This window comes from Dermacentor andersoni, chromosome 3 (assembly GCF_023375885.2).
Source record: "Dermacentor andersoni chromosome 3, qqDerAnde1_hic_scaffold, whole genome shotgun sequence".
NCBI classification, from domain to species: Eukaryota; Metazoa; Arthropoda; class Arachnida; order Ixodida; family Ixodidae; genus Dermacentor; species Dermacentor andersoni.
This window is the reverse complement of record NC_092816.1, coordinates 83,203,798-83,227,427: the sequence shown is the minus strand read 5'-3', so window position 1 is coordinate 83,227,427 and position 23,630 is coordinate 83,203,798. Positions and strand designations below refer to the sequence as shown.

The window sequence follows — 23,630 nt, the reverse complement described above, 5'->3', positions numbered from 1 at the left end:
AAGATGCCATTTTGGGGAACGACAAACCCTTGTGCTAGGACATCTGGTCGCTGAAGAAGGCATCCGACCAGATCCACGAAAGGCTGCGGCCGTAGAAGCATTTAAGGTACTCAGCTCTGTCAAGCGGTTACGAAGTTTCTTGGGCTTGTGCTCTTACTTTCGCCGATTCATTCCCCGGTTTGCTGACATGGCTAATCACCTTACACGCCTGCTCAAAAAAGGCGTTCCCTTTGAGTGGACTGCAGAATGCGACTCATCGTTTCGCCAGCTCAAATTCCTGTTGACGTCTCAACCAATTTTTCGCGACTTTGATCCTTTATCACCAACTGAGAGTCACACCGACGCCAGTGGCGTAGGCATCGGCGCTGTGCTAGTTCAGCGTGTTGGGGACAGTGATCTGGTACGCTAGCCGCTCCTTGAGCCGCTCCGAGCGCAACTACACCGTCACCGAATAAGAGTGTCTGGCGGTCATCTTCGCTGTGCAACGGTTTCGTTCGTACCTCTACGAGCGCCCCTTCACTGTGGTAACAGATCATCATTGGCTATGCTGGCTTGTGAATCTGCGGGATCCCTCAGGACGACTAGCACGCTGGGCACTCCGTCTACACTAATACGATTTCGTTATTTGCTACAAAAGTGCCCGGCGTCATGCTGACGCTCAGTGCCTCTCTCGGATGCCACTTCAAACAACTAAATGTGATGCGGACAACTTTGATGAATACATGGCTTTTGTGTCCCCGGAATTTCCGGATATGGGTACCACCATATCCGAGAAGCACAAGGACGAGAGCTTACAACCGCTCTTCGCGGCAACAGAGGAGTCACCTGCGGGGGGCAGTCGCTTTCGCCTACGTGATGGTGGCGCGCTGTATAAAAAGTGCTATTCGACCACCGGTGCGCGCTACCTTTTAGTTGTCCCCATGAACCTTCGCAACCAAGTATTATACGCCACGCACGATGACCCAGCTTCCGGTAATCTTGGTTCCACACGTACCTTCTACCGGGCTCAAGAACGTTTTTAGTAGCCTAAGATGCGGAGGCACATAGAACGGTACGTCGCCAGCTGCTCTCAATGCCAGCGCTACAAGCGTCCGCCACAAGCGCCACACGGCCTGCTTCAGCCAGTTCCTCCTCCTAGCGTCCCCTTTGAGCAAGTTGGCATAGATATTCTGGGCCCTTTCCCGCGATCCTCCAAGGGCAATCGTTGGGTTATCGTTTGCGTAGATCACCTTACCCGCTATTGTGACACCGCGGCGTTGCCATCGGCCACAGCTACAGAAGCTGCTATCTTCTTGCTGGCTCAAGTTATACTCCAACATGGACCTCCTCGCATAGTAATCAGCGATCGAGGGTGACAGTTTACCGCGGACGTAGGTGAAGAAACCCTTCGTCTGTGTTCATGTAGCTTCCGCCATTCTACGCCCTACCATCCACAAACTAATGGTCTGGTAGAGCCCACAAACAGAACGCTTGCCAATATGCTATCCATGTACGTCGATTCAGAACACAAGAATTGGGACAGTATCTTGCCTTTCATTACCTATGCCTTCAATACCGCGAGACTCGAGACTACTGGTTACTCACCATTTTTCCGCTTTTATGCTCATCCGCCGCGCTACACCCTCGACACCATATTTCCCTACTTCGCTCATGACAACGAATCGATTGATGAGATCCTCTGTCGAGCAGAAGAAGCGCGACGCCTCGCTAGGCTAAGCACCCTGGCAACGCAGAAACGATCCAAGTGAGACGGGCGTCACCGCCATGTTTACTTCGACCCTGGTGACCTTGTTTGGCTCTGGACGCCGTTGCGGAAATGTGGCTTGTGCCAGAAGTTTCTCGCCCACTACATCGGCCCCTACGTTATTCTGGAGCGCCTCAGCGAAGTGAACTATCGCATTGCGCGTCTCGCGAGCAGTGGACGACGCTCGGCCGAGGCTGAAGTAACACACGTCGCGCCTCTGAGGCGTCACAACCCACGAGATGACTGACTCGCCCGGCGGGCTTCGTCTGCCAGTGGGGAAATGTCACGAGCTCTGTTATGATCCACGACTGCCGCGCAGACGAGGTGGAAGAAAGAAGAAAACGACGTGAGCCAAGCTGCCTCGGAACGGATCAAAACGCACCTATTAACCAGATACATCTGGTTCTGCATTAAACACCTCGTGGGTAACAATATTACTACTGCTGTCACCACTTGCAAAGCTTCGAAAACTGGAAACTGTTTGTAAAATTCTTGGAGCATTAGCGGAGCGGTGCTGTCTGGCCACCTTTCCTGTGAGCCTACATGCAATTGCTTGCATGACATTTGCTATTGTATCATCGTCAGGTGTACCGCGTATTCGTAAGCACTATGCAGCAGGAATAATGATGATTTAACACTCGCGATTGCAGAAAGCACCTTATTGAGATGATTTCGGGTAACACTTTTTCCTAATGATAACAAAAGCGAGTGGGCCAGCATACAGTCGCGCTGTTTTAGCGCTAGAAGCGGGCCTTATTTTTCTCCACCCTTACGGTGAAACTGTAGCAGCAAGCGGACTCGCGCTGCCTAAGTACATTCCAAAAATGCCTCCTAAACCATAAATGGAAGGTCTGTAATCTTATTGTATATTTCTGCATTTATTGACATACTTTGGAGCAGCCTGAACAGACGGAGCAACGAAGATAGCACTACCGAAGCGTCCTGCGTTGGTGTTAACTGATGTTGTCCCATTCGCTCCGTCGCCAGGCATTCATCTTGGGAAACGCAGCGGAATTTGCACATGTTTGCGTAGTTTCCGAGCGATAGTAACCACGCACATTTCTACCCGCTGGTATAATACCGCGGATTCCCGTAGCTGCGCGGGACGACACTGCTGTGAGTTGTTGAAGATGGGGGTTGTGCTTCACAAGTACACAGCGTACGAGCAATGAAATGTGATTCGATTTCTGTGGAGCAAGGAGCGAACACCCATCGAAATGCAGACCGCGTATCGGCGAAAGTGTCTCAAGGTTTTCGGTCCGCTGAAGAAGTTCCTGCAAGGACAGAGATTCACGTGCACCCATAATGCCAAGACAGCATGCCGACGATGGGTCCACAGTCAGCCGGACGAATTCTAACACGGGCGCCTCTCAAATTTAGTGCTGCGATGGGACTGACGTCTTAACCAGTGTGGGCACTATGTGGAAAAATAGGGAAAGGTACGTAGAATAGAACGCACATTTGTGATTACGTGCATGTACCTTTTCTTGGCTAATAAACAATAGCGGCTAAGAGTATTTGATTCGCCGTCGTATTAGCAGCAGCCTTCATGCACTCCAGTTTAGTGGAAGAACGTAAAATAATTATGAATGTAAGATATTCGTTCTCATTCTCACTGTTCTGCTTTTGCTTCCTCCTGTTTCAGAGCGCAGCTCTTAGGGGCCCCTTCCTGCGGCGAGAGTCGGCGTTCTCGGTGTAACCGAGCGAACGAGCACAGGGAAAGATGAGAGTGAAAGCGGCGTGCAGCTGGGGCTCAAAAAATGGCGAGAGAGAGAAGGCCCGAGCAGGACAACAGAGAAGAGGGTGCAGTGGAACCATGAGGTGGAAAGTGCAGGAGCGTATGGGAAAACAGTGAGAAGGAAAGCGTAGTGCGACGACGGTAGGTACGAGATGGCGTCAGAGTAGCGCACGCCCTATTCGAGGTTTGTCGGTGGCAACTTCTGTGAATCGCTCCCACGCATCACCATCGCTCGAAATACCGTGAAAAAATAACAAACGATAGAATTGACATCTTCGCGAGAAAGCACAATCTTATTACCGAATGTCAATAATATGGTTTCGGAAAGAAACGTTCAACTGAGAGCTATCTATTAGCACAAAAAGAAATCACATTATACAATATCGAAAACAGGCTTTTGACGCTTGCATTATATATATTTGGAATTATATTTGGACTTCAGTAAGGCATTTATCGCGTAAGTCATGAATTATCATTAAATAAATGAAAATGCTATGGGTTTAGAGGAATCTCACTCAAACTTATTCAGTCGTATTTGAGTGTGCGCTCTCAGCACGTTGAAATAAATGGGTTTAAATCATGCACACAACCAAATAAAACCGGGGTGGCACAAGGCAGCATTCTAGGGCCTGTATTGTTTTTATATTAATCAACAACGAGGAACATTGCAAACTTATAATTTATGCTGATGATTACACACTATTTTTTACTGGAAGAAAGTTAGGTACTCTCGAGGCACTAGCCGCAAACACCTTTTATAAGCTTGGCAATTGGTGTACTAAAAACAATTTAACGCTAAATGAAACAAAAACAAAATGTGTCCGTTTCGAGCCCTTGGCACATTCCCTACAGTTACCTCACCATATTATCCTAGGCCCATACAAAATTGCAGTAACCAAATTGATTAAGACGCTTGGAGTAATTTTTAAAGAAAATGTATCCTGGAAGGAACAAATAGATCAGATTAGCTTAAAGCTGAGACGCGTGGTTGGTGCTTTAAATCGTTGTTCATATCTTTTGCCTCTTACCATAAAGCGACTTACTTATCAACCTCTCTTCCATACACACTTGAACTACTGTGCTTTAATATGGGGAAACACTACATTAACCAATTTGAATAAGCTAGAAATACTTCAGAAAAGAGCTCTTAGAGCAATAGAGAACGTACCATACCTTGAACACTCCAGCCATACTTTTGTGAAGCATAAAATTGTTACGGCGAACAATACATACAATTGCAGGCTGCTACAATCCTACATTAGTGCATAACGCGGGAATCCTGACACATTTGTCACACTTGCAAATCTTGAACCTACTCAAAGTATTTATAGCCATCGGTATAAACCCCCCTGGAAAACTCCATTCTCACGCACTATTTAAGGAACGCAAAGGCTTAGCCACACATTACCAAACATTTTTAATGCATATAAGCAGCAAGACATTCAAATCAAAACACTCAACCCCACCAATGTAGTTAGCTTGTTTTTGTAACTGCGCATTCCTTAAATTGTATTGCTTTATATCATTATGTTTTCACTAAGCATAGAATTACGATGCCAATTTGTCTTCTCTTGCTTTGGTATGTGCAAATATGATCCTATATGTACTAATATTTTTCGTACTGGTGTATATTAATTATTTGCTTTCACTTGTGTGTTTACCCTGTCACTTTACTTATTCAGTTTTTATGGTATAATTCGCTTTTTGCTTGTATATCTAGAGAGAGAGAGAGAGCAAATGATAAAGGAAAGGTAGGGAGGTTAACCAGGACTGAGCCCGGTTGGCTACCCTACACTAGGGAAAGGGAAAAGGGGACGGAAAGATTAAAAGAAGAAGAGAAAGTCTACTGGGTATATCGTTCGGTCACTCAGTCCGGATCACAGACGCTGACTCAATCCAGTAGCCTTCAAATATCGCAGCAGAGCTTTTGTGGCCTTTTGTAGCTGCGATATGCGAGGCCATGGTCCCAAGATCTTCTTCAAGGTGAACGGTGTTCTATCTAGCTGATTGAGAGCTGTGCAGAGGTCATGTCTTTCGTTTTGAAAAGATGGGCAGTAGCACAGTAGATGTTCTATAGTTTCCTCGGCACTGCAGGCATTACAGTCGGCGCTATCAGTCATTCCAATCAAAAACGTATATGCATTGGTGAATGCGACGCCCAAGCGTAAGCGGCACAGCATTGTTTCTTCATTTCGCAGAAGCCCTGGTAACAGCCGCAGTTGCATAAAGGGGTCGAGGGAATGCAATCGTTCTTGGGTGAATTCAGGTTTTGTGCCACTTCTCTAATGTCATACGGTGTGCTACCTTGCTTAGGTGTTGGGCTGCGTCGGTCCGCGATAAAGGTACAGAAACAAGGGTTGCTCCTTCGTGTGCTTTCCTAGCAGCTTCGTCAGCGAGGTCGTTGCCGGAGATACCGCAATGGCCAGGCAGCCACTGAAACACGACGTCGTGTCCTTTCGCTATCATACGATGGTGCATTTCTCGTATCTCCGACACTAGTTGTTCACACGACCCGCGACGAAGAGATGGCAGAAGACATTGTAAGGCCGCCTCCGAATCGCAGAATATTGCCCACCGATTAGCGGGTTGGTTGTTAATGTAATCAACGGCACCTCGGAGGGCAACAAGCTCCGATCCGGTCGATGTTGTCATATGAGAAATCTTGTATCGGACGCTAATTGATCGTGATGGTATAACCACTGCGCCTGTGGAGCTGGTCTGAGTGGAAGAGCCATCCGTATATATGTGGACTCGGTCAAAGTAGAAAGTGTTCAAACAATCCAGAGCTGCTTGCTTCAGGGCCAAGGTAGGCAGGTCGGTCTTCTTCCTTATCCCTGGAACCGTGAGACGCACTTGAGGTTGTTCTAAACACCACAAAGCTGAGGTTGAACGTGCTGAGGGTGTGAAGCCCGATGGTAGGGAGGCACGATGCTTGCTGACCTCGTTGGAGAAGGACGCCTGTGGTCGTCGTTCTGGCATATATATCTGTATATCTACCCTGTATATCTACCCTGTATATCTACCCTGTATATCTACCCTGTCATTGCTCCTACAGGGTGGACGGTGCTTAGCTAAGCTGCAGTATCCGCAGCTTTTTGGCCGTCTCCCCTTTTTCACAGATGTTTTTGTTTGGTGAAAATAAAAACACCGACCGACCGACCGACCGACCGACCGACCGACGCGCTGGATCTCAAGGTGTCCAGGTTAGCGAGGCAGTGGCGGCACACTTCTCCGTTTCCCACGTGACGCGTGAGTGCGGTTGTCGACGCCAGCAAATATATCGCGAAATGAAAACAACTATAGGATTGCGCTCAAATTTCGCATTTGAATGTATCTTAATTGTTGGTGATTTGTTTTTCTTCTTATATTCTCTCTTATTGCCGAGAATGAACAGCCCAGTGACAGCTGTCATGAAAGGTCAGTGCTGCTGCATGTGTTCGTTAGGTTCAGGGAACTTGTTCGGTGATGCCTTTTGATGCGACGCTAAATGGATGGTAAAAATTACGCACCTGCAACTGTTCAATATGCACGTTGAGGCTTCATTTATCCCTTCGTTTTCTCATTCCGGCGCATGGTGAAAATGTATTGTCTAATTACGAGACACCACTGAAGAGACACAGTAAGGGAAATGAAGACATACTGCCTCTGCGTTTTTCCGCTACACTTTAACCATGCTTGCACATCAGCAGTACCTGCGATTATTTCTAATTCGAGCTAGTTCGCTAAGCGCCATATTTAGATAGGTTAGAGTAAAATGAGGGGACGAACAACAAAAATGCGCGTACACTGAACGCTGAGTGTGGCCAGCTTATTGCTCGCTTCATACGGGGCTGTTCTCCTAATAGATTTTGCTTGTTTGTCCCTTGCAAGCACAAAATTTTCACGCCCTATTTTCCTAAGCTTCCATTCAATAAATGGACCAGTGACGTTTTCCATGAAATTGGTTTAATTATAGTGTGTAGAAAATAATCAGGTTAACTTAAATGAGGAGGAAGAACTGCTTTCCCTAGTTTATTTGGCCCACCACGTTAATTATATTACGACCGCCGATTAGCAGGTGGAAGGGTGACGCACTCCCATAGCTGGGAGTTATTGTCTTCCGCTGGAAGTTCGGAACACTGGCAATGGCTCGGACAACCACTATTGTTCGCGCCTGAGTTCGGTGTACACTGCAAGAAATAAGGACAAAAAAGGTTGTTAATGGATCAGAGGCACACAATTATACATAAGTGCACACACACAAACACACACATATATATATATATATATATATATATATATATATATATATATCTGAGCTGTTCTAAAAAGCAACTCTTCCTTTTACGCACTACTACTCTATGCTTCCGCTTGCCCTTATCTTCCGCTTCGTTCACTTGCCGCATTCTGCATTACCGTTACACTCGCCGCCCTCCACTCCCTCGAGTTTGCCCATGAGTAAGAGAGTAGTTCAGTACAGATTTCACGAGGGACGTAAGCCTTCATCTGGTTGACATGAGTAGGAAAAGTGCGCTTACGACGACTGTCATCAAGTTCGAGAATCACGGCTATACGAACCCTCACAGGACCCAGAACTTCCACAGCTCGGAACACGCCAGAAAAACGGGGTAAGAATGTTTCGCAGCACCAAGGTGACTGCAGTACCCGTGGAACCATGACTAAATCGCGTTGTCGGAAAGAGCGAGCAGGACGTTGCTGAGAAGAGGTATTGAACTGCGCGTGGTGGTGGCAGTATTTCTAGCCGAGCTTGTAGGCGAGCCAGGCACTAGGTCTCCCTGGAGTCCACTTTTTCGGGGCATTCTTCCGTAGACGTGTGAAAGTGAAGGTCTTTTTGCGGTAATCTAAGCGTCCTCCCGTAGAGTAGCTGAGTGACGGCTCAAACTTTTACCCACTTAGTAAGGTAGCGCGTGGCCTCAATGGGAAATTTGCCTTGCTTGCTGCGAGGAAACGGCTACATCTTATCAATGCCTAAGCTAACGAACGGTTCACTAGGAGAGTTCATTGATTGTAAGGGCACAGGTGGCCGGTTCCTTCCCCACTAACCGAGTGGGGATTGAACCCATTCTTTTGGGCAGCCTAAATAAACGGAGCAACAAAGATAGCACGACCGAAGTGTCCTGCGTTGGTGTTGACTGATATTGTCCGATTCTTTCGCTGGCAAGGTAATCACCTTGCACAAATGCAGCAGAATGTGAACTCGTTTGCGTAGTTTTTGAGTGATAGTAGCCACACACATTTCTACTCGTCCTGCCAAACAGTTCCGAGGCAGCAATCGTGGTACCAGCGAAACTTACAACAATCAAATTTAAGACGACTCATGCGACAACACCGACAGCAGCAGAGCTCGCGGCACTATTTACTGCTCTTCATTACATTGGCGATGAATCGCCAGACAAGTGAATGATCTTCTGGGGTTCAAAGGCGGCACTGCAGTCTATACTGTCACCTTTAGGATTGGGACCACACGAACAGCTAATATTTCAAATTACAAAGACGTTACACCATATAAGTTATGCAGGTCATAAAATAATATTCCAATGGCTTCAAAGTCACTGCTGGATTATCGGCAATGAACGGGCCAATGAAGCTACCCGTTCAGCCCATACTGAGGAGTACCATGCACCAATTCCACTTTCTAGAACTGACGCAGCACCGAACATCCTCCTGCTTGCTCGGCAGAGCACAACGTCGCAATGGAATGAGCCAGATTTAAGAAATGCTTGACTGTACTCCCTTGATCCCACATCAAGCCTTCGAGCGCCATCCCAGCTTCGCCGTGGAGACGCCACGCTTTTGTATCGACTGTGGTTGGATGTTGCCTTTACCAAAGGTTATGCGTTCCGCATAAGGATGACCGACACCGCAACCTGTGACCACTGCGCCCATGAAGAATCGCTTGGCCATATTTTGTGCGCCTGCCCGCAGTACAGTCAACAGAGGGAACGCCTTTGCGACGAACTTGACTAGCTGGACGACCAAGCACTATCGGAAAAAAGAATTCTACACCATCGCAAGGACTTACCGTCACAGAAGACGGCCGTGCAAACGCTAGTGCAGTTTTTGCGATCTACTAGCCTTTGTGAACGTCTTTAACAGCAAAGCCGTGTTTGTGTGTGTGTTCATGTTTTTAACGTTTTCCGCTCTGTCCTGTTTCCAACCCCTATCTCCTATCGCCAGTTTAGGGTAGCAAACCAGAGATTGATATCTGGTTAACCTCCCTGCCTTTCCTCTTCATCTCTCTCTCTCTCTACCCGTTGACGTAAGTACGAGGGCGAATCAGAAAGTCTTATTTGCCCCTTATTTTAGTGAAATTACTCCTGCAAATGCAAAGGCTAACAATGAAATGTGTTTCGTTTTCTATGGAGCAAGGGGCACGGCTGTACTGTGCGTTGTTGAAGATGGCGGTTGTGCTTGACACGTCCACAACGTACTAACAATGAAATGTTTTCGTTTTCTATGGAGCAAGGGGCGAACACCCATCGAAATCCGCAGGGATATGCAGAGCGCGTATGGGGAAAAGTGTCTCCAGGCTTTCGGTCCGCTGAAGAAGTTCGTGTAAGGATGGAGATTCGCCTGAAACGATGATGCTAAGACAGCACTCCGACGATGGTTTCACAGTCAGTCGGAGGAATTCACAGTCACAGTCAGCCGGACGAGTCGGACGAGCCCCATAGGGGCCTCTCAAGTTTACTGCTGCGATGGGGACAAATCTCTTAACCGGTTTGGCACTACGTGGAAAAGTATTGTCAGGTACGTAGAATAGTACGTATATTTGTGCTTCCGTGCATGTACTTTATTTTGGCTAATAAAGAATAGGAGCAAAGGCTATCTTATTCGCCCTCGTATTAGCAGCACCTTGCATGGAGTCCGGTTGAGTGAAAGAACGCAAAATGATTAGAATGTAAGATATTCATTCTCATTTTCACTGCACTGCTTTTGCTTCCTCGTTTCTTTTAGAGCTTTTGCCTTCAACTCTTCCCCACTCACCGACTGGGGAAGAGCCTGTCGCTGTGTCCTTGAGATCGGGACAAGCCACGACGTAGACGAAGTCAAACGTGTGCGGAAGCTATTATGTACTACACTGGAAAACATTCCAGTCGGCACAAACTGTAGGACGAGAACACCACTGGCGCGGTACCTGCTCCCGGTGCCGCGTGGCCTGGCTCACAATGCATCTGCGGTGTGCTTGTGAAGGGACGTGAAGTTGCTGAATGGGTGCATGTGCACCAGTGTCAATTTTGGTAGGGACAAGGGCAGTACATCCAAGTTCGCTCGGTGATAACGTAAAGCACCTTTAAAATTTCATCTGAAATGCTTGGATACCGGACTTCTCGGATGACGTTGGAGGAAGAAGAAGCCGACCAGTGCGTATGTGGAATGTTCGGCTCCCGCTTCTGTACACGTTTTCGGACTGATTTCTGTGATTCCTAGCAACGACATGTGCAGTATTCGACGCAGTTTCTTCTAAGGAACACGCCGATGTCCGATTTTTCTTCCCGTCAGTGAACTCTTTTCAATTTCCGAGACTTTTTAGTTCGGACCACGCCGCGGCTTAGCTAGCCCTACCCGACTAGGCCTATCGTCGGGGACGACGAACGAGCAGGCCCAGGCCTCGCTCGTACGTGCGCGCGGCAGCATGTCCGCTATGGAGACCGTCATGGAGGAAGAGGACATCTCCCAAGAAGAAGCGAATCGCCCATGCTGGACGACGGCCATGGGCAGAAACAAGCAGGCCAAACCGGGACCGACCGTTCCGGACCGAGGCAACGAGGGACGAGCAGAGGCGAAGGGTGGCCGCCGCAAGACCGGCCCGCAAAGCGCGGTGAAGCGCCTCGCCGCCGCATCAAGGCTCCCCCGACTACCGAGGGACCACATTCGCATCATAGTGAGGCCGAGAGACGGCCTCGACGTAAAAAAAGTGAGTCAGACTCGCCTGGCGCAAGCGCTAGCAATGGCGGCCTCACTCCCGCCGAACGAGACCGAGGAAGACATCGTTTGTCCGAACGCAACCCAGAACATTCTCGTCGTGTCCACACCGACCGAAAAGTACGCGAACGCATACGCCGGAGTTCACATGCTTCACATAAGAGAAGGCGCATACAATGTGGCCGCATACATTGCGGCGCCGGACAACACGTGCAAGGGAGTCATCAGAGTGGACCCCGAAATCAACGAGGCCCAGTTTCAGGCCATGATCGTGAATCGCAGAAATCCCAAGACCTTGGAAGCCCAGCGGATCAAAAACACCTCGACGGTGGTAGTGCTCTTCAACGGCATGAAAGTGCCGAACTACGTCATGTGCGGCGTAAGCCTAATACGCTGCACGCTATACAGGCGGCAGAACGACGTGTGCTACGGGTGCGGGGACTTGGCCCACAGAGTCTACGTCTGTCCAAATCCTGACAAGAAGAGGTGCCGCGGCTGCAGAGCCAACGACCCGACTGAAGACCACCAGTGCTCGCCCAAGTGCGCCCTCTGCGGGGGCCAACACCCGACGGCGGACAGCAAGTGCAAGCAACGATACCAAATTCCTTACGTCGTGCGGCGCAGGAGGCGCCGACGCAGAAGCCATCCGCGACAGCTGGAGAGTAGATCACGCGATTCCAGCGTGACAAGCGCTCCCAGAGGGGGACGTTCGACAACGCCGTCACTACAACAGCGCAGCCGATCGAGAGGCCGTTCCCGCTCCAGGGGCGCTCCCGCTCCCAAGTGCGCATTCAAGAAGGGCCGACCTGGGCGGACCGGGCCAAGCCAAAGCCGCAGCCGAAATCACAATCAAAGGTAACGCAGGTAGCATTGCCAAAGCATAACAAGGAAGACCCTAGAATAGCTCAGCTAGCGGAAGAAAACGCGCGCCTCAAGGCGGAGATTCAGCAAATGAGGGCGGATTTCGAATCGTTTCGGAAACAAGGTTCCACTCCTCAGCTAGTTGAACAACAGCAGCAGCAGGTGCCGCAAAGTGCACCGACGCCACAAGGGGAGCAGTCGGTTCGCTCGGTCAAATGCAGGGCCCCTCCCCTGACGGAGGAGGGAAACCCGGCGGAACCCGAATCCAGTAGCGTCCTATTGGGAATTAAGCAGTCGATTGGCTCTTTGCAGATAATGGTACAACAACTAGCGGAAAGCATGGTAGCGCTCTCGGCAAGAGTGACGCGTATCGAAGCACACATGGCGCCTGCAGGTGCTAAACAAATCCAAGGCATCAATCATGGCGAACAACTCAACTAGAGAGCTGGTAGTGTGGCAGTGGAATTGCACTAGCTTCAAAAAGCGCAAGCCTCCGCTGCTACAGTTCGTTGCCTCACAGGCGGACAAACCGCACGTCATAATCTTAAAAGGAACTTCGGGTAGCGAGGCGACCCTGCCCGGCTACCGGGTCGCCTCGTCGAAATTCGAACGGGGTAAGCGCGGAGTGGCGACCCTGGTCGCGAACAAATGCTCCTTCCAGGAACGAGATTTGAAATTAGGCAATGCGAAAGCGGACGTAACCGTGATCGAAATCATACCGAACAGTTGGCTGAAAAACATCGTATTCGTAGCGAACGTCTACAGCCCACTATCTGACCACAGACAGCCGTTCACATCGATAATAACGAAGGCGGCCTTAATGGGCAGGGGGCCCCGCTAATAGTGGCAGGAGATTTTAACGCGCCCCACGGAGCCTGGGGTTACGCAAGGCTAGCGCCAAAGGGAGAGCGCCTATTGGAGGCAGTCACTACGTGCTCGCTATAGCTGGTGACGGACCCCCGCTATCCGACTCGACTAGGCACGTCGGTGGCGCGGGACACGACGCCCGACCTGACCTTCGTCAAGAACGTGCGAGGGGCCGAGTGGCGCAACCTGCACGAGAACCTCGGCAGCGACCACTACATACTGGCGGTCACCATCCCCATCAGGGCGGCACCACCGACAGAATTTAAGGTCACCGACTGGGACGCCTTCCGCAAAATAAGGAAGGAAGACACAAGCGAATACGCGGATCTAGACAGCCTTTATATAATGCTCCAAGAGGACGTTAGCACCACGACGAGGGTTGTCCAAACTGAACTGAACGTGGAAAGGATGGACGCGAGATTGGCACACCTATTAGAGGCAAAGAATTCCATCACGGCCAGGTGGAAAACGCAAAGACTGAATCACAGACTGTGAAAGAAAGTAGTGGCACTAAACCGGGAAATCGAAGTGCACTCGATCGAGCTTTCCAAGCAACAGTGGAACGAGGTGTGCGCATTGGTAGACGGACAAATGAGAACCAGGCGCAAATGGAACCTCCTAAAGCAACTGTTAGACGACAGGCAATCCAAAGGCAATCAGAGATTGGCAATCGATAGAATTTTACAAAAGCAAAAGGAGCAGGGCAAAATGGAAGACGAATTCCTAAAGGAGCTGGCGGAGACGTATCTCCCACTGGGCCCGTCAGGTGACGGCGACTATCCACAATACGCTGGGGCAGAGGTCGAAGAACTCGACGCGCCCTTCGCGGAATCGGAAATTTGGGATGCCTTACAAGGCCTCAACGGACGCTCCGCTACGGGCCCGGACGGGGTCTCCAACAAACTGTTGAGGAACCTAGACGGAAAGTCGGTTGAGAAGCTCACCGAAGAAATCAACAGAGTGTGGGAAACGAGACGAGTACCAGAGGGCTGGAAAGAGGCCTCGGTCATACTAATACCGAAACCCGATAAACCACTTGCGGCGGAGAACATGCGGCCAATATCGCTAACCTCTTGCGTAGGCAAGACGGCCGAACATGCCATACATAACCGAGTATCGCGGTACATAAAGAGAGAGGGCCTCTTCCCACATAACATGGTGGGCTTCAGACCGGGCCTCTCCACACAGGACGTAATGTTACTACTCAAGAAACATATAAGTGACGGCATGACCTGAGACACCAGGGGCATACTGGCCCTGGACCTAACGAAAGCGTTCGAAATGGTCAAACACAGATTTCTAATCGAAACGATCTCGGTGATGGGGCTCGGCCGGAAATTTCACTCTTACATAGGCTCCTTCCTCCGAGACAGGAAAGCCACGATCAAAATAGGACAGGCCACGTCCGATTGGTACACGCTGGGCGCGAGGGGCACCCCACAAGGGGCGGTGCTCTCCCCACTATTATTCAATCTGGCAATGAAAGGGCTCTCGGACCGGCTGACGAGAGTGACCAACGTCAATCACGCCCTGTACGCAGACGACATTACGGTGTGGTGCCCGGGAGGGTCCGACGCAGAAGTCGAGCGGGCTCTTCAAGAGGCGCTGGACACAGCGGAAAGTACCTGAAGGAAAAGGGACTCCATCCGTCACCCAGCAAATCGGAACTGTTGCTGTACAGGCCCTCGAAACAAGGCATGAGGAATTTGACGCCGATCGATCAAATACCGACCAAATTACGCACGAGTGCCGGCCAGCCGATTCCCAGAGTGGACACTATAAGAATCCTGGGGCTGCTAATTGAGGCTAAAGGCCGTAACACGCGAACTGTCATGAAACTCACGTCCAAAACAGAGAACATGCTCCGGCTGATCCTCAGGGTGACGAACCGCAGGGGAGGGCTCAGCGAGAGCAATCTCATCAGACTTTACCACGCCTTCCTCATGAGTCACGTAAATTACGTAGCCTCGGCGCTAAAATGGACCAAGAGAGACGCGGCCAAGATAGAGACACTGATGCGCAAGAGCATCAAAAGGGTGCTAGGTCTTCCGATCACTACAAGCACGGAGCGGCTCGATCGGTTAGGGGTCCACAATTCACTATCAGAAATCATCGAAGCGCAGACCAAGGCACAGGTCGTGCGGCTGTCGACCACCAGGGCCGGCAGGCGCATCCTAGAGGAAGCAGGGATAAATGCCGAGGCAGAGTGCAACGCACGCAAGACTGCGCTCAGCGCGGCTGTCAGGGGCACTTTCAAGGTAGAACCACTTCCGAAAAACGTCCTCCCGCAATTCAACGAGGGACTGGTGGCATTTGTAGACGTGGCCCAGTACGGGCGCAGCGACCGGTACGCGGCCGTCTCGATACGCTGGGATGGTACGATAATTAACGCAGCACTGGTCAAGGGGGTAACGTCCGAAGTGGCCGAACAGGTGGCAATAGGCATGTCAATGAGGGACTCTGAACGTCCTTACGTCTACACAGATTCGCGATCGCCGGCAAGAGCATTCGCCTCGGGCTCGATATTCCGGGAAGCGGCGGCCGTCCTCGGCAGCGAGGGAGCCGCGGGTCATCACATCGTCAAATGATTTCCAGCCCACATGGGGGCTGACGTGCACCCCTACTTTCCCAACGCCAACGAGCTGGCGCATGGACGCGCGCGAGGACTCACGCACCGCGGCGATCGTGGCGAGTGAAGTGGCGGGGAGGGAGGGGAGCACCGAGACCCGCTGCTCACCTTCAACGAAATAACAACACACTATCAGCTGTCGAGGAGGACCTTCCCACTCCCCCACGCTAAACTCACTAGACCAAAGTCATCGATATTCAGAATGCTTCAGACAGGGTCGTTCCCCTCGAGAGGCAGACTGAGCCGTTATTCACCAGAAGTGGAGCCGCAATGTCCGGATTGTGGCGAACCCTACTGCTCGCTAGCGCACATGCTCTGGCAATGCTCCGGCACCGTGTTCACTAAAGAAGAAGACTGGGTGGACGCCCTGCGAAGCGACGACCACCAGACCCAGCTCTGGGCCGTCAAGAGGGCTCACAAAAGGGCGGAGGCTCACGGGCTTCCCGTCCCAACGTGGGTGCGGCCCGCGACCCCTGCCGACCACTAAACCAAGAGTGGGTGGGGAGGGCTTCCTCAGGACACAATAAAGTTATTTCCTACTCCTCGGATGACGTTATGTATGGCCCGAAATGGAACATTTTACAGTCGACGAATTCATCGCCAATGTCTGTAGCAGCACAGTGTTGCACTGTTCCGGGAATGGAGCAGAGATGAAGAGCTGCCCCGGTCGTCAATACAGTTCCAGAGCGCCGGCGCAGTGGGCTGTCATATAGGTTGAACACCAGGACAGCAAACGCAGAAGATGAGGGGCACAATTAATGGCGTGGGACGGTAAATTTATTGCCCAGTCGTGAGCAGATAGTGCCGCACACACAGACATCCGCATCTAAGTATGAGTTAATGTCGAAACGAACGGGTACACACGCAGCAGTAGATAAGGGTATACTAAGGGTACATGTTGCCAGCACAGAAAAATAAAGCAATGGTGGTGGACGAACATGTTAATTTTTGTGGACCTTCGGGGAAGCACGGTCATTATCGCACATATCAATTTTGTGAGGGTGCGTACTCTGGCAAGATACGTGCAACAAAGAAATGACATTGCTCTGAAAGGAGCGAGCTCCTGCAGCCGCGTGGTTGGCCAACGTAAAAAAAAGTGCACGCACGAGGACAGCACTTTAGTGCGACTGTGTTGGCTGCCAGGTTACATGCCGGATCGTGAGGGAGAAATCCTACTATGCATCTGACGTGGTCAAAATACATGAGTAGGTCCAGTGCTGAGGACATAATGGGGAGCAAATTTGGTATCATGAGATTAAAGTTGCACTGCGCCCACTGGGATTTTCCGGTGGCTCACCTAGCTAGAGTTGCACCGTGGGCGTAAATGCGCCCATTGACAGGAGACGGGCTTGACTACTTAAGTGGGGGCCTGCCTTCGGTGGACCGTGCTGAAGTTTTCGATGAAGGGGTATGACGCACACAGTCTCGACTGTAAAGGCCGATTTCTTTGCATTGATAGCAATGCATTGTTTAAGAGCGCTGCCGGTATGCGTCGGGGTGACTGGCTTGGCCCGCTGACGCTCGTTCACTTGGAAGTGCGAGGGCAGGAAACTGCGGTGGAGCATTCCACCATGTGATCCTTAAAGGTAAGAGCTAAGCCACGTCAACTGTAGACGGGTGGGAGAGGCGAACGAAGCGTCGAATGTTTAGGTCAGTGATGGCTTCGATCAAGCTTTGGTAGCATTGAAGTCGGCGGTGTAGTTCGGACAATCAACCAGTGCTTTCCGCTACAGGCGCTCGAAATAGGCAGCGAGCTCTTGAAGGCTGTAGTGGCCCTGTCACACGTGCTGTAATTCTGTAAAATGTAAGGGGTGAAGATGTGCTTTACCATAGCTGGATTCGATTGCCGAGACTGGACTTGCGTAGTTCAAACGGTCGGATTCCGGCAGTAACTCCAGAAGATTTAGCGGCAGGAGCGCTTTGTGATGAGGTGACCAGGAGTAGAAGGCAGCGATGAAGAATTACGAGAAATAACTAGAAAGAACTAGAAAGAGCAAGGAACCCCAAAGAACTGCGACCCGAGATCTTTTTGTCTTTCCCCAACACAGAACGCAATTTTGTTGTGTGTGCATGTCCGTAAAGCGTCTGTTTTTTTTTTCGATTTCTTTTTTGTCGTAATTTGTGTGCGTTCCGTGAACATCTTGTGTTTGAGCATCGAGTCGATGCTTCATTGGGAAGGGCATAATGCCATCTGGTATTTGGAGCCAGCAAACGGTTAACATAGTTTGCCCAGCAAAAACGGAGAAGAAGAAGACGATGAAGACAAAGATCTTACGCCAGCTGGAAAACCTTCCTTCGTGTCTGGCATTTCGCGTTTGACCGCTGTTGTGTTGGTTCCTCTTGCTTTGCCGTGTCACGTAATATAACATGCTGCCTTTGTGAAGGAAAGGTACATGCGAATTTAATGGTATGTTGACTGTCGATAGTTCTTAAATGTTTTCTCCTGAAAGTAGGGAGTAGTTAACTAGTTTTATTACCTATCATTTCGTATAACTAAAAATCAGTAACACTCAGTTCACTCATTTTTGTGAGAAACGCTTGGGAACCAAGTGAAATATTTATATTTTCTTTGAAGATTGCAACTACGTCTACCACTTATGCACAGAAAACTGTTTATTGTTGCCAAAATCTTTATTAGACGGTATCGGTATTAGACGGTACCGTTAATATGCCTATAAGTAGTAAAAGAATACGCAGCAGCGTGCTTCTATACATTTATAACGCCTACTTTATTTAAATAAAAAATTGCATGTCTAACCACCGGTCATCTTTCGAGCTAATCATCCACTCCAATTGGCAGTGACGTTCAATGATTCCACATACATACTCCATAGCCACTTTATAGAGCAGCATTCTAATGCGTTGACTTGACACTCCGCATTCTAAAGAGTTCCCGTTTCTTTTTTCAGTTGCAGCTCGAGGCGTCTCTGGGAGGCTATATATACTGTCAACATATAAATTCTACCATGCAAGAACTCTACTGCCATAATGTGGAGCGGTATACGCCTTCAGGGCTCGGTGATGCCTGCACTGTGAGACCGCAGATCACTAAGATCTGTTTAGCATTCTGCTCAGAATATGGCTCGTGTTATGCTGAAAAGGGCTACCACAGTTTTGATGAACTGATTGTCTTTGGCACTTGAAGTGATTTTATACTTCCCATGGTACTGTCGCGATTTTTCGCACCGATTGTTCAATTGCGATTAAAATTGTCAATAGTTTCAATACTAGTATCGATATCTTTCCATCGCTAATGGGACAAAGACGTTGATTATTGCGCAAATCGAACCAATCTAGCGTGGCGTTTCCTGCGATATACGCAATTGCCAAGCTTTTGCTGCAGTAACTACTTTTAGTGCATCAAACCACGTGGAGTTATGCTATAGATGGGACTATCAGCAGTTTTAGTGATTCGACTGTCGATAACTTTGTTAGTACAATAGATGCTTCTACATGGATACCGGGACAATGACGGTGGTCAATTGAGGGAGCCGAGCCAGGACAGTATTCTGGCTTAGAATGCTGGCGTTAGCGTTGTGGTCACAAATACTATAAGGTCATTCGCATTTCTACAGAACTGCTGGGAGTAAGAACTGGACTCAACATAAGAGACAGTAAACGTCATGCTGCCAGCATCAATATTTCACTGCGTGCTGACTATCTCTGCCGGATTTTGGCTCTTTCACCTCGTACACAATCAAGGTGCCGCACCTCCAGTGCTAAAGGCTGTGCTACCACCATGCCAGTAATCTGAAAAGCCTCGTGACTGCCAGGGCACTGTTTTTTCTGCCAAATAGCAGTTGCCATGCATACTGTCTGCTGCTACTCCGTTGCACTGATGGCGCTTATGCTGGACGCCACTGGGGACAGTAATAGAAGAAATAAACTTTAATGACCGCCTAGCCCCAATGGCGGTGCATTGACATGAGTATTGTGGTTTAGCGTTGTGCTCCAAGTCCTCCGTCTGTGTGCCAACGGGTGGAGGACTCGAGCACAACGCTAACCCATGTTGTTGATGTAAATGCGTCGCAATTGGGGCCAGATGGCTATTATAAGGTTGTTTCTTTCATTGTTATAACCAATGGCGCCAAACATTAGCGACATCAGTTTCATAATCAGAGCTATTGATCACTTCTTAAATTTCAGCGCATTCAGAGAAAAAATGTGGATCTTAGGTATTTTCACAGCACATACGCAACCATATGATTGTATATAGCAGCGCTGAACACTTCCAATTTCTATGTTAGGTAAAGGTGGGAAAAATATCTTCGTTGCAATTAGAGTGATTGCGACGCAATCATCGGAACAAGATGTTCAAGAAATAATTGCTTTGCAGTTTACACTACAGCAGTAGAAAGAACACAATAAAAGCTTAACGCCCCACCTGGCACCTAAGTCTACACCACTCTAAGCTTTTGTATGTCTAAGTTGTCAGAAATACTACCTGTCCTTGACAGTTGGATATGACGAAAAAGTTGTCCGGGCCATCATTACCGGTACTCCTGGCTCTGTAACGAAAAGATACGACAAACAAAATACTGCAAATGCTTAAATATAATGAGTGTTGACTGCTAGCACAGTGGAGCTTATATTTAAAATAATACAGCTTTGTTTATCTGTAACTATGCATGCTCTTTCATTTATGTGAATTTACCGCTACAGTAAACCGCGCATGAGTTGACCTGTTTGTTTACTCAGCAATTGCATTTCTAAGATAACTATTCTAGACGAGTGCTGTTGGGCATCACAATTAAAATATGTTGAGTTGTGAGCGTAATTTATACTTCATAAGTAGTGCGACAGAAAGGAAGAGTTAAGATGTTAAAGGTTAATTTCTACGTGAAATTTTTCGCAGTGAACCACTTCAATGCATAAAAGTACATAAACGAGAATAAACTACATTAAATTTTGTTTAGATGTACTTCGCATCAAGTCTAACAAATAGAAGGAATGTGATCTAAAACGTTCCATTATTCTAATTTTCTCCTGCCTTGTTGTGTTGTTGCTCGCTCTGCTATTATTACCACCAAGTTCGTTTTTTAGGCGGGATGCAGTTTGGGTCACACTAAACATGATAACAGAATTTTCGCGAAAAGACATAGTCGTCGTTAGGATGTGAGCACAGGTATAAAATCTAAACACGTCGCAGACAAAAATGATGTCTCAATAATCTTTTGTGATAAACTCTAAAATCACTTGCCTTTTGGGTAACACATTTTACTGCTGGGTATGCTTACGGTAATTACAAAGTGCCCCAAGATATAGGGAAAATCGAATAAGTTATATTCGTGGGCTCCTAGCTATTTTGAGATAAAAACTAAACTGATGAATTATTTTTGAAACGTCTGCAACTTCAATTAGCATATGAAACGTTTTGCAAATAGGTGATGTTTACGAATATATTTTGTAATTGCAGGTATTTTTGCTAGAATTCAGGCGGCTTCTAATAATAATTTTAAGCGAAGCTGTATACAACTCGGATTCAGGGCGGAACAGTCGAGCGAAAACCATTCCACGAATTGAAGCGAAAAGTTCCTACTTCAGTTGGAAGTGAGCAAGCAAGACACACCCGGTAATTCATTTAATAAAGAAAAGCACAACAAGCGTCAAAACCACATGATAGACGATCAGGGGCGCTCGAACAGCGCGAAGCACGTCACGTCCACCGTATGCGTTTCCCGGCAAATATTACGGTCGCATAAACTGCAGTTGCCGGAAAGCAGGAACTTGAGCATACGAACCAGAATGTTACGTCTCTACACTTTCATATGTGGAAGAAGAGCCGCCCTGGCAACTGATTTCCTTCGTTTTGGGATTGTACTATGACAAGTCCACACATAGATAGGGGCACTGGAGAGCAGCGTGAACGCGAGTACTTCATGCGTACTTAGTTCTCTGGTGTTCAATTTGTTGACATAACGCCGATCATTGCTGTTGTAGACTTGAATGTGGACATTTCAAACCCAGAGAAGAAATGGTTTATGCAGTTTTTGATGGAATAGCTCATATTCTCCATTATTCCAAGTATGCCAACCGCTCTGCACAAGTCGCGCATAGATTTAACTTTAGCTAAGAATATCGCTAAATAGGGACGGAAAACGTCAGGTTTACCACAGCGATTACAAGCGAGTTGTAAATTTCGTTTTAAATAAATAAATGTCAAGTACAGTGAATTTCATTGTCTCGCTATCAAGCATTTCATGTAGTTAATCGCTCAAAGATACGCCATGTTTCTATATCGGATCAGGTGATACCACAGCTTCGCTGGCCAACCACCTTCACAGCGTGAATTGAAGCCAAATTTTTTCTACATATTTTTTGCGCCCATACAGAAATTGCTTTAATAAATAGCCACTTTACGAATGTAGGTTAAACAAAAACTTTGCCAAGCTTAAGGCGATATTGCTATGTCATGGCCGCCATGTCCAAGTTTCAGCAGAAACAAAACGTCACCATGAAATTCATGACTGAGGTATAGTCTCTGCCTATAAAAGGGTGTATAGACAAGTTGGTTCTGCTGCTGTTACATTGAAGCAATAATAATCCTGCGCCCTCTTGGATTATATAAACGACCCGACAAGCTAACGCTTTTGCACTAATTTGCGCAGCCACGTGTTGAATTTACAGTGTATTGTCCAGAAGTTATCCGGTAGCAATTGCTACCGGATAACTGTGTTACCGGGGCTTAGCGGAGAGACGAGAACTAGGACTCGGATTCCTGATTAATAAGAATATAGCTGGTAACATACAGGAATTCTATAGCATTAACGAGAGGGTGGCAGGTCTTGATTTGAAACTTAATAAGAGGTACAAAATGAAGGTTGTACAGGTCTACGGCCCTACATCCAGTCATGATGACCAGGAAGTCGAAAGCTTCTATGAAGACGTGGAATCGATGATGGGTACAGTGAAAACAAAATACACTATACTGATGGGCGACTTGTATGCGAAGGTAGGCAAGAAGCAGGCTGAAGACAAGGTAGTGGGGGAATATGGCATAGGCACTAGGGATAGCAGGGGAGAGTTATTAGTAGAGTTTGCGGAACAGAATAGTATGCGGATAATGAACACCTTCTTCCGCAAGCGGGATAGCCGAAAGTGGACGTGGAGGAGCCCGAACGGCGAGACTAGAAATGAAATAGACTTTATACTCTACGCTAACCCTGGCATCGTACAAGATGTGGTCGTGCTCAGCCAGGTGCGCTGCAGTGACCATAGGATGGTAAGAACTCGGATTAGCCTAGACCTGAGGAGGGAACGGAAGAAAGTGGCACATAAGAAGCCGATCAATGAGTTAGCGGTAAGAGGGAAAATAAAGGGGTTCTAGATCAAGCTACAGAACACGTATTCGGCTTCAACTCAGGAAGAGGACCTTAGTGTTGAAGCAATGAACGACAATCTTGTGGGCATGTGTGCAATAGAAGTCGGTGGTAACTCCGTTAGACAGGATACCAGTAAGCTATCGCAGGAGACGAAAGATCTAATCAAGAAACGCCAATGTATGAAAGCCCCTAACGCAACAGCTAGAATAGAACTGGCAGAACTTTCGAAGTTATTCAACAAGCGTAAGACAGTTGAAAAAAGGAAGTATAATATGGATGAAATTGAACATGCTCTCAGGAACGGAGGAAGCCTAAAAGCAGTGAAGCAGAAACTAGGAATTGGCAAGAATCGGATGTATGCGTTAAGAGACAAAGCCGGCAATATCATTACTAATATGGATAAAATAGTTCAAGTGGCTGAGGAGTTCTATAGAGATTTATACAGCACCAGTTGCACCCACGACGATAATGGAAGAGAGAATAGTCTAGAAGAATTCGAAATCCCACAGGTAACGCCGGAAGAAGTAAAGAAAGCCTTGGGAG

The 23,630-nt window shown here is 48.3% G+C and overlaps 1 long non-coding RNA gene across 1 annotated transcript in view; it reads right to left on the bottom strand.

The window, feature by feature from the left end:
* Window positions 1-7,466: 7,466 nt before the first annotated feature.
* The window catches only part of LOC140216369 (uncharacterized), a 34,235-nt gene continuing 18,071 nt past the window's right edge, over window positions 7,467-23,630 (bottom strand). The window contains exons 2-3 of the long non-coding RNA XR_011893021.1: window positions 20,210-20,273; window positions 7,467-7,651 (exon numbers count right to left, since the gene is read on the bottom strand). This is a non-coding gene — a long non-coding RNA (uncharacterized lncRNA). The remainder of the gene's footprint in view (window positions 7,652-20,209; window positions 20,274-23,630) is intronic.